At 36.4% G+C, this 15,823-nt stretch overlaps 1 protein-coding gene and 1 long non-coding RNA gene across 2 annotated transcripts in view; both read left to right on the top strand.

The window, feature by feature from the left end:
• PLCZ1 (phospholipase C zeta 1) overlaps nucleotides 1-15,823 on the top strand; it is a 148,574-nt gene that overhangs the window by 40,139 nt on the left and 92,612 nt on the right. The window lies entirely within an intron of this gene.
• LOC129505608 (uncharacterized) lies at nucleotides 9,102-14,535 on the top strand. Its single transcript, XR_008663568.1, has 3 exons — nucleotides 9,102-9,283; nucleotides 13,773-13,858; nucleotides 14,333-14,535. It is a non-coding gene; the product is annotated as an uncharacterized LOC129505608 (long non-coding RNA).

Genomic DNA, 15,823 nt, shown 5'->3' with positions numbered 1-15,823 from the left:
ATCATTGACAGAGAAGCTCAGCATGGTTTCTTTTGAACAGGCATAAGTAGTTGAAGACAAGTTGTATGCATCAAATTATAATCCCTAATAGTTTCCAACAGAGAAAATATCATCTTCTATAATTTAGAACTATGTTTGGTCATGCGTTCAAATGCAATATATATTCCGATCCCGAGTAATCACACCAGTCTCCTTTAATTAATATTAAACATAATGTTTAAAACACTGGATCAGATTCTCACAGGATCTAATGTCTTTTCTAGTTTTTATCTTTGGGGACTATATTTCTTTCATGTAACTTGAAAAGAACCATAGCATCATAACATCTCACAACTGGAAGGGCTTTAGGCCCCATTTTGCTTTGCCTAAGTTAGTGGCAGGGCCACTGCCAGAACCTTCCCAACTGCCATTCCCCAAGGTCTTTCTCCAGCAGCACTATTGCATATTTCAGAATTTCAAATTTTAATACAATTATCCTCCAATAGAGACACCAGGCTGTTATTTACTTATTATTTTCTTAATGGATGCAAAGTTTTGAGTCCTTCTGCCTCTGCTTTTTACCAGATAAGAAGTTTAATCAAGTTATAAAGCTTCTCTGGGCTTAGTTTTTCATCTGTCAAATGATCAGGAAATTAGATTAATCTTTAAGGTCTCTTCAAACACCCAGATTTTGATTTTATGTTATGCTTTTCACTGTGTTTAACATCTGAGAAGAATTTATCTGATGTCTTCCTATTAGTGTGTGATGAGGAAATCAGTCTTCATAGCTCACAGAGCTGGTTAAAATCTAATACCAAAAAGATTTATCATGTGTGATTCCCTTGGACAAAAACTCTGAATTTTTATGGATGTTCAATATCTTTGAGGACAATTATGGAAACATATTCTTGACATTGCTAACTGTGACTTGTCTTTTCTCTCCTGTCCAATGGCATTTCTTCCCTTCCCTGAGTGTCACAAAGCCCATCTTAACCTGATGACATCAAGACAATGGGAAGGGGGCAAGTTTGTAATCTTAACACATTAAGGAATCAGGTTGAGGTGGTCTCCAGCCTCTAGTGTGTATACACTTCCCTTGTCATTGCCTGACCTGTATTTTTTATCTGTGATAGAATCTTATTTGAAATTCCTAGTCTGTGGTCCCCCTCCCCTGCCCCACAATCTGTGCAGATGCTTTCAGAATAATGCTGCATGTTAGCTCTTTAGATGCTGTAAAGAGTTAGACAAAAGGAGAAGGCATAAGCAACATTTGGATTCTGTAAAGGTGGAGGTCTCTAAGTGGGCCATTGAGTTCTGATATTTGGTGAGGGCCAGGGTGGACAGAGGGGAGTAAAATTTTAGGGAAAGGTAATGGTAAAAAGGTGATTCCTGAGCCAGGTAAGTACGATCAAAGTGTTTATAGCACAAGTTGATTTCTCCATTCTTATTTATTTTTCAAGTTTTATTCATTTAAGTAGTCTCTACACCCAATGTGGGGGGTCAAAATCACAACCCAACACCAAGAGTTGCATGCTCTTCCAACTGAACCAGCCACATGCCTGTGATGTTCTCATTTCTTACAACTGAAGACCTAGGTTCAGGGAAGTTAAATAATTTATTCAAGGTCACATAATTAGTAATTAGCAGCAGATTAGGATTTATTATTTATTTATTTATTCATTCATTCATTCATTCATTCATTCATGAAAGACATGGAGAGAGTCAGAGACATAAGCAGAGGGAGAAGCAGGCTTCTCTCAGGGAGCCCCATGTGGGACTCTGTCCTCGGACCCGGGACCACTCCCTGAGCCGATGGCAGTTACTCAACCACTGAGCCACCCAGGGGTCTCCAGATTACCTTTTAAATTCATGGCTGTGTAATTTTACAAGACATGGTTCCCCTATCCAAATCCCTAGGTGCCGGATATATTTTAAGTATCAAAATTTAGAAGGCGATACTTTATAAATATATATATTTTATGAACAGTCCCAGCAAGGGTCTGGGGCTCCTTGTAATCAAACATACTCCTATTTTGGCAGAGAAACATGAATTGTTCACCTGAAGTGGAATAAATGAGGTCTTAAATAGCCTCACACTAGTTCAGGTCAGGTTTTCCAGCCAAATGATTCAGGACAGTTTAGTTTTGCTATCAAAAAACTTTTGGGCTTTAGAACTGTGTGAATTTTAGGATTTTTGATATAAGTATTATGTGCTTATCAACCTGCATAAGTCTGTTGGGGGAATTTTGCATAGGCCCTGGGTTTTCTGACTGTGAAAAGTGTGTCATTATCCCAGGCCCTAGGGCAGTCTTGTCAGAATTGGTGCTAAGCAACAGGGGCTTGAGTCTCCCTGTGGGGATGGAGTATATCTTGACTCTGGCCTGAGCAGCAAAAGCCCACAACCACTGCCACGCAGTACTCCCCACCAAGGGGAGTTTCCTTCCCTTTGAATCTCCATGCTGAAAGTTTACAGAGTAAATCTCTTCAATGATACCACTTATTCTATTCTATTTGGGAGGTCATTGAAAAATATAGGACTTATTCTGGATAGATACCCATTGCAGCCAAATGCAGTAAAGCATAACTAATTCGAAAGAGATGGATATCTATCATTAATGTGCTAATGTTGTGTCATAGGGAGGTTATTTGAAACTAGAGGGAGATTGGAAGAGAAAGTGATAGTGATTTTTTTTTTTTCCATAGGCCAGGCTACTAAGACTGGGAAAACCGAATATGTACCTGAAATATTTTAAAAACTAATATGTAATCATTATTTTTCACACAGTATTTGAAATATAACTAGTTGATGGCCTTTGTTGCTACTGTCATTCCATAGCCCCTGCAGTTCTAAATATGAATATGGTATAAGCATTAATAATTTCTAAATTGTGATTGAGTATAAAGTTAATGTTATGAAGCCATTAAGAATTCATGCCATGGCAGTAGTCTGAAATACATAGGTACATTATGTTGTACCCAAAATAAATTTGACCTTGGTGCTTCATATGCATTAATCACTTTCTTCTGGGCACAAGAGCAGAGCACTAGCTGGATATGAATAATGGATGCAAAAATTTTAGATTAATTTTTAGCATTTTAGTCTTTGTATTAACACAAAATGAAGTAACATTAGGATTCTGGTTCTCTTTCAAATGTTCCAATTGTCAGATATCCTTAATTTATTAGGCGTGGAGGTTAGCATTAACTAGCATTAACTTAATAGCTGCCACAAGAAGGATGGACAGTGTCTATAGGTGTATTGTTTTCCTTTATCTCTATAATCAAATTCACATTGATCAGTGTGGATGATAGAAACTCAGTATGCTAGATTCTAACAAAGCACCAAGGATAAAACAGTATGTCTTTATGATAGTAGGTGAGAATGAATTTATACAAATAAGAATCATCAAAGATCTATCTGATGATGGAGCTAATCTGAATACAAAGTTCTTTTTTTTTTTTTTTTTAAATTCTTTTTTTTTTTTAATTTTTTTTTTTATTTATTTATGATAGTCACACAGAGAGAGAGAGAGGCAGAGACACAGGCAGAGGGAGAAGCAGGCACCATGCACCGGGAGCCCGACGTGGGATTCGATCCTGGGTCTCCAGGATCGCGCCCTGGGCCAAAGGCAGGCGCCAAACCGCTGCGCCACCCAGGGATCCCTGAATACAAAGTTCTAAAGTCAAATTAAGTTATTTCCATAAATTGACTGAAAAGTATATATGCTAAGAGTTAGTACTATCCTTGGGCTGGATAAAGGTCTCTAACCTGAGAACCTGAACCAAAGACACTGGTCTTTACCCATTATGTTCTATGTCCTAAGCCTTAGGACATAATTTGAACTTAATTTAACTTGGATATACTCAAGATACTAAAGTAATTTTGTTTAATAAACATTCCCAAATATAGAATCTAAAATATCTTAACATTCCATATATAACAGTTTAGCGTCTACCTCAACATTGTAAAATGAATAGAGGGGATAAATATCAAAATAAATGAAAATACAAGAGCTAAGTCAGTGTCTATGCTTAAGATACAAGACATTCATATTTCTTTTACATTTAGAGAGATAATGTTCAACATCCAGTTCAGTTATTTTTGGGGCATTACTTTTCCTACTAAAGAAAAGTTTGATTATGCAGAAATGTTCAAATGATGTTTACACATAAATTGTATTTTTCTTCCTGCTATCAAGATATCTATTTTCAGGGATCCCTGGGTGGCACAGCGGTTTGGCGCTTGCCTTTGGCCCAGGGCGCGATCCTGGAGACCCGGGATCGAATCCCACGTCAGGCTCCCGGTGCATGGAACCTGCTTCTCCCTCTGCCTGTGTCTCTGCCTCTCTCTCTCTATCTCTCTGTGACTATCATAAATAAATAAAAATTAAAAAAAAGATATCTATTTTCAAATTATCCATAAAGGCTCTTTTGGTTGCATCTTCATTCTTTATGGGGATTATTTCCGTTAAAATAAAATCAGCATGAAATAAATCTTCAATCATATAAGTGACTCAAGTTTGTATTTTGCATTAAAATTAGAGCCTAGAGCTAACTAAGAATTGCTTTGTAATTAGGTGATGTGTCAGTTTTCTCAGATACATTTTCTCCTGAAGGAATGTGGGAGGATATTCTCTTAGGATGATTTTAGTATCACACTGGTAGCTGCTGTTCATATATGTCTAAATAGAAACTATTTTTTCTTAATCATTGTGAAATGAAGGTAGCATGTGCTTCAAGTGTTGTTTTCATTTTGGGGCTGCACACTCATGATTATTATGACCTACTAAATTCAACACAGTCAATTAAATGTTGATATTTCCTAATCCAGTTATTTAAAAAAATAATAAAGAATGTAGGGCATGATATGGCTTCTGGTGAGCATACTATATTCTCCTGGAAGGGAATAGTTGTGGTGATTTACTGTGCAATTTATTGATATCATCAGCAGATAAAACACAATTACAATTACATGATATATCGTGAAGAATGGGAAATTTAATCCAGCCACAGAGTCTGGCAATCAAAAGCAATTAATAAAGTTATTTTAAATTAAAGTTTTAAGTAGAAAATATGTCAAATTAAATACTTTCAACATATGCATTGATTGTGAAGTCTTTCTTGAAGAAAGAGTCTTTTTCTTGGAGACTTTAGTCACTCAGTAATCAGTACCAGGATTGTGGCCATGGATTCATGACCAGATCACTATTTTCCAGGGAAATGGCCGTATAAATTATTTAAATGACACTATACATGACACTATGTCACATTTTTATGAGCCTCTGAGATCTAATATAAAGCTGGCACATTGCAGTGAAATAAGAGATTTTCTAAGCCTTATTCAGAATGTCCATATGGGAATGTAGGTAATACTTGTCTAGACCTTGACTACCATGATATGACCATGACAGCAAAATCCTGTAAGTTTATGTAAGAAACAAAAAATAAAAGAAAAAGGGAGTGACAAGACCACTTCTATTTCATTTTATTTTGTTTTTATTATTTAAATTTTAGGTAGTGAACATACAATGCAGTATTGGTTTCTGGAGTAGAATTCAGTCATTCATCACTTACATACAACACCCAGTGCTCATCATAATAGCTGTCCTCCTTAATACCCATCAGCCATCTAGCCCATCCCCACCCACCTCTCTCCGTCAACCCTGTTTGTTCTCCGTCATTAAGAATCTCTTATGGCTTGTTTCCCTCTATCCCCCCACCCCACTTCCCCTATGTTCATCTGTTTTGTTTTTTAAATTCCACATATGAGTGAGATCATATGATAATTGTCTTTCTCTGATTGACTTATTTCACTTAGCATAATACCCTCTAGTTCCATCCATGTCATTGCAAATGACAAGATTTCATTTTTGATAGCTGAGTAGTATTCCATTATATATATGTATATGGCATATATATGGTATATATACATATGGTATATACCATATGTGTGTGTGTGTGTGTGTGTGTGTGTGTGTATACCATATCATCTTTATCCATTCATCTGTTGATGGACATCTGAGCTCTTCCCATAGTTTGGCTATTGTGGACATTGCTGCTATAACATCAAAGTGCAGGTGCCCCTTCTGATTACTACATTTGTATCTTTGGGGTAAGTATCCAATAATGGAATTGCTGGGTCATAAGGTAGCTCTATTTTTAACTTTTTGAGGAACCTCCATACTATTTTCCAGCTGCATTCCCATCAACAGTGTAAGAGGGTTCCCTTTCTCCACATCTGTCACCAACATCTGTCATTTCCTGACTTGTTAATTTTAGCCATTCTGACTGCAGTGTGGTGGTATTTTATTGTGGTTGTGATTTGTATTACCCTGATGCCAAGTGATGTTGAGCATTTTTTCATGTGTCTGTTGGTCATTTGTATGTCTTCTTTGGCAAAATGTCTGTTCATGTCTTCTGCCCATTTATTGATTGGATTATTTATTCTTTGGGTATTGAATTTGAGAAGTTCTTTATAGATCTTGGATACTAGACCTTTATCTGATATTTCATTTGCTAATATCTTCTCCCATTCTGTTTGTTGTTTTTTGGTCTTGTCAACTGTTTCCTTTGCTGCGCAAAAGCTTTCTATCTTGATGAAGTCCCAATAGTTCATTTTTTGCCTTTGTTTACCTTACTTTCTAAGTTCTTTGATAGTGACAGTTTTGCTTTCCATCACCCCTAGCAAATAGCAAATGGCAGGGTAAGCCTTATTGACACTCAAACACGGAGTAGATATTTATTTTTTCATTCAATACATACTTTCTAAACAAAAACCATTTGCTCAGTTATGTCACAGAAAAAATTCCTGCCCTCAAGGATCTTTCATGATGGAAGGAAAGGATATATGAATAATTAAAGAAGTATATAATATATTGGTTGGTGATAAGTTCTGTGAAGGAAAATATGGCAGGATGGGTGGCAGGAAATATTTAGGCAAGGTGGAGGTGGGGTGTCTATTTTATATAAAGTAGTCAAGAGGGGTGTCACTAATGCAGTGAAATTTGAACAGAGAACAGAATGGTTATCTAGGGAGAAACAATCAGGCAGCAGGGGCAAGTGCAAAAGTACTGAGTGGGGCAGCTTGTAACATTTGAAGCAACAAGCCAGTGTGGCTGACTGTGAATAAGGAAGCATGGCAGGGTCTGAGTTCAGAGAGATAACAGAAAACCACATGGTGCAGATCATTTTAAGAATTTAGGATATTATTTTAAATGATTTAGGAAGCCACTAGAGGATATTGGTCAAATGAATAACCTGATCTAATTTTTATTTCAAAAAGATCAATTGGATTTGTGAAAAGCCTATAGCTAACATTATATTTAATTGTGAAAGACTGAACGTTGTCCCCTTAAGATCAGGAATGAGGCAAAGATTTCTGTTCTAATTATTTCTATTCAACATTGTACTGGCAGGCCTATCTAGGACAATAAGGCAAGAAAAAGAAATAAAAGGTTCAAGACTGGAGACAAATAGTCAAAATTACTTATTCTCAAATGGCATTTTTTTTAAAATGGAGAAAATCCTAAGGAATTTAACAAAGAACTGCTAGAATGAATTAAGTGAATTGAGCAAGCTGTAGTTTAGTAGGTCAATAGATGTAATATTGTCAATTATGTAATAGTACATAATATTTCTATGTACTCTCAACTGACAATTGAAAAATGAAGTTAAAAATAGAATTCAGAATACCATACTAAAACCTTAAAATACTTAGGGATAAATGTGACAAGAGATTTGAAAAATCCATACACAGGAAACTAGGATATGTGGTCTGAGTGATGGTAAAGAAGACTTGACTAGATTGGAGATATAGCCCACATTTAAGAATGAGAAGACACAATGGTAAGATGGCAGGTCTCCATGACATAAGAGCCAGTTTGGTGAAATGAGGACTCGGACTTGGAGAAACAAGTCTCTATGGAGAAAGCCACAGCACTTGGGAAATTTCCCTGAGATTTATAGATACCTGAATGACTAGTCATTAGTCAAAAATTTCTTTCTTCCTGGAAGAAAAACAAAAGACTTACAATTGTTTATAGGAAGTGATGAGTTTTATAAAGCTCTGATCTTTAACAAACACAATATAAAGGTTCACAAAGGTTAGTGCCTAGGAAGACTTAGCTTTTGAAAACCAGTCAGCATGTTTGAAGTCAAAACAAAAAATTGTCTCCTATGGAAGCCACATTTTGGAGGATTCCATATTTAAAAAGACAATCTTCCCAGAAAAAGAAAAAAGCAATTAGCTAGTTTCTCCAAATTATAGTTTTATTAATTTGTGGTATATTCCTCCCTGGTCTGCAATTTGCTTGGATGTCTGGGATTCTCAGGCCAGTATTTTATAGAACAGTCAGGTTTTATATATGGCTACTCCACACCTAGTAAATCAGGGACAATATTAGATAATTTGTGGCTTTTATAGATACTCATTCGGAGTCATTAGACTCCTGTGGGATTTAGGGTGGTTAATGACTACTCCCAGGCAGAGGAGTTAGAATTGCTAATGCGTGGTTATGTTTTACCTGCTTCTCATTCTTCTCTGCCCCCTCCCTGTTTAAAATTTATATTTTCATCTTCTAGAGCCACTTTTGGGGGAGCTGGATGCACATGTTTACTATGAAAGACAGAAAGATAATTTTTGTTTAATATGCTGACAGCATGACCTTGCTAGTTAATTATTGCCAAAAAAGGACTTCTAATCCTCTTTTCCAAAAACTAAAATTCTTCTGGTTTCCATTCCCTGCTTCTAAACTGGGCAATGAATAGAGATCCCATATAAAACGAGTAGTTACTTGGTTATATTTTTAGATAATCGTTTATTCTGTGACTAATAGGAGGAAATAGCATCACCCAAAGCTCTGCACACTAACGTTGCTTAATTGAGAGTTTGTTTTGTCAAAGCAAAATTCTGGTTGTATTTGCCTTTAAAGTTTTTTGGGCAAAAAAAAATTTTTTTTTGGGGCTAAAACTCTTTTGACATCCACTTTAGACGAGAACTTTTAAACTTTGCTCATTCATTTATCTTTGTCCTGGAGGACATTCAGAATAATTTTCTGAGAAGAATCCTGGCTCTGCTAGAGGGTGTTCTCTCTGTTCAGAGCATAGGTGATATAAGTCAGGCCTTTTGATGCATATCTTTTTTTTTTTTCCTTTACAAGGAACAGAGAACCACTCAAATTAGCTCAAATGGAAATGGGTTTTATTGGAAAGTAATAGGGGTTATATTAGTTTGCTAGGCTGCTACAAACTGAATGGTTTAAACAACAGGAATTTATGGTTGCAGTCTGGAGGCCAGAAGTCTGAGGTACAGTTGGTTCCTTCTAAAGGCTCTGAGAGCAAATCTGTTCTAGAATCTCCCCTAGCTTCTCGTGTTTGGCTGGAAGTCTTTGGTATTCCTTGGCTGGTGGAAACTTCACTCCCATCTCTGCCTTTACCTTTAAGTGGTGTTCTTCCTGTGTGTGTGTATGTGTGTGTCTGTGTCCCAACTCCCCCTTTTTATAAGGATACAATCATATTGGAATAAGAGCCTACCCTACTTCAGTATCACCTCATTTTACTCAATTCCGTCTGCAATGACCCTACTTTCAAATAAGGTCACATTCTGGCTTAGAACTTCAATCTTGGGCAAACAACTCAATGGGTTATATAAAACTCCTTTGTACAGTGTATACCTGGACCTCACGGAAACTGGAAATCCATCAGGCATCTCTGGAATGTCTATCACTTTGCCTCAAGGGTTGTGTCTCTGCTTCTTTCTGCAGGTGGGGTTATATTTTCTTTTCTCTAAATCGTCTACAAGGCTTCTGATTGTGGTCCCTCTTAGCTTTGGCTTGCTATGGTGCTGACTCTGGCTTCTGGGGCTACCATTCTAGCAGCCAGCTCCTTATTGCTAACTGGTTGATTGACTGTTAATTCTTGAGAGACACTGTGATTGCTTCAGCTCAGCCTTGGGTTGCCTGAATTGGGAGTCAATCTGGGGTTCAAGCAGCTGTGGCTGGAGGTAGGAGTGGGGCTGGATCTGCAGGCCAGTAACTACACACTCCGGGTGAAATTCGTTACTTTGAGAAAGTTCCAGGGTTAGAGCATGGAATAAGAAGTGATGTGATTGAAGATAGCCACAAATTCTTTAACCCTCTTCCTTCTGAGAGGTAAAATTTTATGTTAGCAGGAGTTCTTGAGAGCTAGAAACCAAGATAACATTAGATGTGCAAGAAGGTTAGTGGGAAGCGATGTCTTCATGAAAGGAAACAGAGATGAAGACAAGAGAGGCTGGGAGAGACATTAGATAGCAGTGCAAGTCTGATTGAGTGAAGAAGGGAGGGGGATAAGAGTGAAAGCATCCTAGATTGCTGTGTATCCAAGCAATTTTCAGCAGAGCTATTGGGGAGTCCTTAGGCCAAAGCTGGCTGACAGACAGTCTTATGTCTTTCAGAAACAAGTCTGACTTAATATGTCTGACATATTCAATCCCTGGTGGGAGATACAGACTTCAAAGTGCAGTACCTGGGCCCTTGGTCAACTATACTCCTTAGAGTAGGAGAGCTACACGTCTATTTCCCCCCCACTTGAATCTGAGTGGGGCCTTTGGCTTCTTGGAACAATAGAATATAGTAGATGTGAACTTCACCAGTGTTCTAGCCAAGGCCAAAAAATGTCAGCTTTCACTTCCTTTCTCTAAGAACACTCTTTAAGAGTCTTCAGCAACCATGGAAGACATATGACTACACCAGGAAAGGCCACATGTAGGTGCTCTGGTTGACATTCTCCACTGAATTCAGCTTCCCAGCCATGTCTGCTGATGTTCTTGCACCATAAGAGCAGGTGTATTGGACTCTCTGGAACAGCTGAATACCAGCAGATGACCTTAGTAAATGCCATATGGAGCAGAAGAATCACCAGTGGAATCCTGCCCAAAGCCCTGACTCACAGAATCATAAAACATAATAAATTGGTTATTGCCTTAAGCTTCTAAGTTTTGGGGGGTAATTTGTTACATGGCAATAAATAACCAGAACAGTAAGTGTCTTATATAGGTTACACTATATCAGATAATTCAATCACAGATGAAAGCTTCCATTTAGTTGGGCCCTCCTAAAGGAATAAGCAGAAGGGTAAAATAGCATGATATTGGGGGAATCAACTTTGAGACTTGAGTTCTGAAGATTGATTTTTGTTACCCTTTGGAATTCTAATCAGTCCAGAATACCATCCTGTTCAACTTGAGAAGACAAAGAATCAGAGAAGTCATGTTGATTCTACCTGTATTAAGGATCCATAGCAAAGAGTTTAAATAGGCTTCCTTTTCTCTTAGGATTCTGGTAATTTAGAAGGGTTTGGGGGAGGGATTTTAGTGATAATAAGACAGACTAGCAGAGATTGTCTCTCAACTTAAATTCTCAGGTCTAGCCAGCGTCAATGTGTCCCCCATTATGAGGGAAGGATGAGAGCAGGTCCATGTACTGGGAGAATCCTAGAACTAAGTGGAGAAAAAGGTTAGAAAAACCAAAGGTAGAAATATGGTAAGAGAGCAGATCATAAAAGGTCTCATCTCAGGGGAAAAAGAATTGCAACTATGGTGGTGATGGTTGCTATCTAGACTTGTTGAGGTGATCATTTTGCAATATATGCAAATATAGAATTGTTACATTGGACACCTAAAATAACATAATGTTATATGTCATTTATATCTCAATAATAAGACAAAAAATATGACAGGTAAAGAGTGTTAGAAGCAGGGCCTCAGACTCAGGAATGCTAATATTCCTCTGTGAATGCTGGCTAGAAGTTCAACATCAGCTGGTTCCTCTACCAGAGTCAGATTATAGTTGTAATGTTTTGACGTCCGATTAATGCCCTGTCTATCCTGTGCCATAAATGTGGCATGGCTTGCTCTACATCTGTATATGTTAGCGACCATGGATGTAGAATACATAGTTTCTCATGAAAATGATAAATTAAGAAAATCACACTGATCACAGGAGAGTAAGTGTGAGACATATAGATGGGGAGAATTTTTATCACCTGGTTAGGATCACTAACCTGTGAGCTGCCAAAGATTAAGGCTTGGGGTAAAGGTGGGGATGGCAACAGAGAGATAGATGTTGAGGTAAGGTAAGAGAGGAAAAATAGGGAAAAAGCCTGTAGTTTTTCTTGTTATGATGGACTACCCCCTCTCTCTTATCACTTTCTTGACTATAACTTTTTTCAGCCATCGTGAAGACACATCATGAGGGAAAAAATAATTCATGTGTAAGTGGAAGAAGATTTATAGTTAAAATCATAAAAAGGAAGAAAAATGAAGAATTGTTAGAAACACAGATTAACAATAATGAACATAATTACAACCAAAAGTTAACCATTTGAAAAACTGAAATACATGAATTATAAATCATTTTGAAACCTCACAAAGTTAGAAATAAGAAGCAGGCTAATATCGGAGAGTTAGAATGTTAAGAACATTATAACAAATGGGATGAACGTCAAAGAAAGATTAAGTTAAGGACAGGCAAAATCAACATATAAAAAGTATTTAATGAAAAAATGACAGAGCAAATAAAATTTTGAAAAAAATCAAGAGATTTAGAGGAAGTAGAAATAAGTACCTTAAGCATAAGAAATTAAAGCACAAAACAAATGAAATAGAATCTAAAGAATAGAAAGAAAAAGCACAGGAAATTATTAATCGTTTTTGATGAGACACACTGGTTCAAGCAAGTATGGGGTTTTAATAGAGATTTGGAGTTGGATATGTATTGTCGAGGCTTCCTTCTCTAGCCTGGTGAGGTGAGGTCCAGAGCCCAGTAGAGAGCAGCAGGTGAGGTGAGGTCCAGAGCCCAGCAGAGAGCAGCACCCAGCTGGGCCTGGTCATGCCCTCTTCGGTTACCTGTGCCCTACACTGTGGGCACACCTGTGAGACCCAGTTAGAGGTCATGGGCAACATGGGTCTGAACTGGGCTCAGTCCCCAGAGCAATTTAGATACTTGGCAGAAACCCATTTTCTAATTATATGTTAACAAATTACTTCTATATTTTAATTTTTAATCAAATACACCACTTGTAGCTAGCCTCAAAAAATACAAACATGAAAAAAAAATAAAAAAAAAACAAAAAAAATACAAACATGTAATTATCACTTTGAAGCTTTTTAAAAATCTGGTACAAGGAGTTTATTGTTTTGAATCTTTAAGAGAAAAAATGTGCTATTACTTCTTGCCTACTCTTTTCAATAAGCTTCACTCTCGATTGTTCAATTTGTACCAAGTATCCTGTATAGTCATTTCAAATCCAGTCTTTGTCACTTACCACATAGTGACTATAGACAAATACTTGACTTCTCTTAACTTCAACTTCCTTGACTGTGAAGAGATTAGAATTTAGCTCATAGGATTAGTGATTAAGCAGAAAATGCAATAAAGCCCTTTCCATAATACCTGCCACATAGTAAGCAATAAATGCTATTTATTATCACCATTAATTTACTATCTATGACAACTATAGACATATTGAAATCTTGTCTAGATTTAATTTTTCCAACCAGAATTCTAATAGATTGCTTATTCTATTATGTATTAAAAACCCCCAAACCCTTATGACCTAAATTAAATGAATATTCTGGCACTTAAATATCTTGACCTCTATTATAGTGAAATTAATTCTGTTTCTACATTATTCTAATCAGGTATCATTTTTATAAAGAGATGCAATTAAGTTTGGTGGATTTATCTTACAGTCTGGAGCCTTGCTGGATGATTGTCTCTAGTAATAATTTCTTTTTTTTCTTTTTTTCTTTCCAGATGCATATTCATGTCATCTGCAAACATAGTTCATTTATATCTTCATTGTTATGTTTGTAATCCCTATTTTCTTTCCTGCTTGAATGGTAATTACCAATAGTACTAATACATGAATTGCAAATATTACTCATATATTAAGCAGAAGTGGTAAAAGGGGGGTGGTATTCATTGTCATTTTCTTAAAGGGAATGACTCCAGAAGATTGATATTAAATATATAAACACAGGACTTGAAATACACATATGATGGTCAGTTAAATTCTCAATGACATTAGTTACTGACTTCGTTATTGAGCTTAGTTATTCGACTTAAAATTTAGAACAAAGATATTAGATTTTGCCAAATGTGTTCTTGGCGCTTAGTGAGAAGCTTAGAAGATTTTAGGTTTTTTTTTTCCCCCTTGTTAATATGATGAGTCACGTTGGTTGTTTTCTTTGTGCTGCATCAGTTTAAAGTCCTAGGATAAATCACTGGCAGTTTTTATAATATTTGGATGCTTGTATATCATTCTGTAATTGAAATTGGCCTAATAAACCTTCTGTGATATTTCTTTTTTTTAGGTTTTGGAATCCAAACAGTTTTTGCTTCATAGAATTTTTTGGGCTATGTTTTAATTCTAAATATTTCTGGATAGTTACTGTTATCTATGTATGATCCTTTGACATTTTTACAAAGTTTTACAATGAATCTGTAACAATGAAATGCTCATTATGTAATGACTTCCTATTTTTGTGTCATTGACTTTATTAATGTGAATCTTTTATGAAATGTTCATTTGAATACCTCCTTTTTATTAAATAGTTATCCATGTTACTTTGATTTCTCGATGAGTTAATATTATAGTTGAGAATATTTGTCATGATGTAAGTGATTTTTTAAAATAGACTTATTAAATATTTTTTTGAATTGAGTCAGTGGTTGATCATTGATGTTAGGCTTTTCTGTTGATTAATGAGTAACCAATGCCCAGGGTTGGACTGAAAAACCAGACTCACATAAATCAGAAATCTTACCTAGTGAAAAGCTTCACCAAATAAGAGCAAGGATACAAGCAGTCAAAAAGTTCAGAGGCAACAGACAGAGGTTCTTCCTGCCCTGAATATGTTCCTCTGATCTGGAATAGAGAGGTCTCTGTGTGAGGCAGCCAGGAGCACTGCACACTGTGAGAGCGTTTCAGTTCTAAAACCGCTGTATTTTATATCCTGTGTGGCATTGTCCAAGGAGCCACCCCCCTTACATCTTGGATTCTATTTGCTTTAGGCAATCTTTAGCCTGAGATTTCCTGTTTAAGGCATTTTAGAAAGAAGTACTCTCCTTCCTAACAAATATTTATAGTCTATTTACCTGGAGGTCCAGTTGGCAGGATGGTCACCTGCCTTTTTCTCTGGGGGTTTCTCCGCCTCCTGAAGGAAGTGAATGACTTCAAGGGCAGTTACTTTAACCTTTTCTTCCCAGTTAATTACTGTTTTTGGTGCTCAATTTTTATTGATTTTTCTCTCCCCTTCCCCGAACATGCTTATTTCTGCTCTTAAATGCGTCATCTCTATCCAACTTATTTGGTTTAATTTGTTTCTTTTTCAAGTCCTAGAATAGTCTCAGTTACCATATATATTCAGAAAAGTATATATTCTTTTGAATATTATTTTGGTAACATGCATTTTGATGTGTTTTCCTTATATTTTTATTGTTCAAATGTTTTGGTATCTTCTCTCTCTCAAATAAATTTTGAAGTAGTAGTTTTACCTTATTACTAGATAACTATGTTTTTGTTTAGTTTTGCTATGAATATAGCAAATGTAGCACAAATTTCTGCCTTTTGGCATCTTCCAAGTAAATACTTGGACTTCAGATTAGTATGTATTTGCAAACACTTACTGAGTCCCTAAAATGTGCCAAGTACTACTAAAATGGAATAAGCATACTTGGATGCTAATTCCTTTCATTTCTTAAGGATTTTACTATTGTGTCCTCTTTCTCTGGCATCATCGTTTTTTTCCTTTTTACTGGATTATTTTCTTTAATATACTTGAGTATCTCCCATCTTGAATGGG

The sequence above is a fragment of the Nyctereutes procyonoides genome, unplaced genomic scaffold (genome assembly GCF_905146905.1).
Source record: "Nyctereutes procyonoides isolate TBG_1078 unplaced genomic scaffold, NYPRO_anot_genome, whole genome shotgun sequence".
Classification (NCBI taxonomy): Eukaryota; Metazoa; Chordata; class Mammalia; order Carnivora; family Canidae; genus Nyctereutes; species Nyctereutes procyonoides.
Note: the sequence above shows the minus strand (reverse complement) of the source record. Positions and strands in the feature narration are given on the sequence as shown.